We start from the raw sequence: 1,431 nt of genomic DNA on the forward strand, positions 1-1,431 counted from the left end.
TTTTTCTTGAGATGGAGTCTCTTTCTGTTGCCTAGGCTGGAGTGCAATGGTGCATTCTCAGCTGATTGCAACTTCCACCTCCTAGGTTCAAGAAGTTCTCCTGCCCCGGCCTCTCAAGTAGCTGGGATTATAGGTATGCACCACCATGCTAGGCTAGTTTTTGTATTTTTAGTAGAGATGGGGTTTCACCATATTGGTCAGGCTAGGCTTGAACTCCTGACCTCATGATCCACCTGTCTCAGCCTCCCAAAGTGCTGGGATTACAGTTGTGAGCCATCGTGCCCAGCCAACATGGCCTTTTAAGAAAGACGACTGATCAGCAATAACAAGTGTAGTGAAAAAGTTCAAGGAGATGAGGTCAGAAAAGGAACTTAGTCACCTGTGATTAGGAATTCCTGGTGGCTTTTTCATGGTACATTTAGCAGATAAATGAGTGGATAGGTAAGTTTGCGGTTTGTTGGTGAGTGAAGGGGAATGAGAGGGTAGAGAAAGTAAGAGAAATCTTTTCACAAAATTTGGTAAAGGTAATGAGAATATAGCAGAAAGGGATGCATATTTCATAAGCTGGTATTTCGTCACGCCATCAGAGTGTAGAATCCTGAAGGAAGGAGGGCACTTCAGGGTCAGCCATTAAGGTCTGACTCGACATCTTGAGAATGTTCTCTCAAAGTGTGGGTCTCACCTCATTTTTTTTTAATTGTGCTTTAAGTTCTGGGGTACATGTGCAGATCTTGCAGGATTGTTACATAGGTACACTCATCTCATTGTTGTTCTAACCAAGGGCAAGGGAGCGTTCCCCTTCTGCTCTTCATATGTGCTCACCTTCATCACATTTCAGTTTCTCCATTTTGGGATGTTTGTCAAGAAGTGACCAGTTTCTTTCATTAAAGATCCAGTTACCTGGCCTCCCTGCTTGAGTACACATATGACCAGAGATGTACCAACTTAGTATGGATTTCTCCTTGTTCTTTTCTCTACTGTTGCTTTTATCCATACATTCCAACCTCCCTTCCCATGACCGCATGTTCAAAAATCATTACTGGGCGTATATACAGCTTCTAGTACAACATCTTTCATCTAGTCATTTTTAATGTGAATTTTTAAATAGGTAAAATCCACATGATACTGAGAGTAAACTGTTTAAAGGTAAAACTAGTGAGCTATTTTATTAAGACAGGAAAATTTTAGGTGATATTCAAAAACAATGACATGTATTGTGAAACCTTTGTTTCCCCAGTCAATACCAACCTTGGACAGGGATGGGGGAATGATTCACATTTAGAGGGGGAAAAATTGTCTTTATGTGACTCGAGTCACAGTTTGCTTCTGTCAAATCTTCAGCCTCCAATGAAGCTCAAATATTTTGGGGAATCCTAACAAAAGACTTATTTTTATGAGTTTTGTGTTATCATTGCAATGTCAAGATTGTGT

Source organism: Cebus imitator, unplaced genomic scaffold (assembly GCF_001604975.1).
Source record: "Cebus imitator isolate Cc_AM_T3 unplaced genomic scaffold, Cebus_imitator-1.0 Scaffold335, whole genome shotgun sequence".
NCBI lineage: Eukaryota > Metazoa > Chordata > Mammalia > Primates > Cebidae > Cebus > Cebus imitator.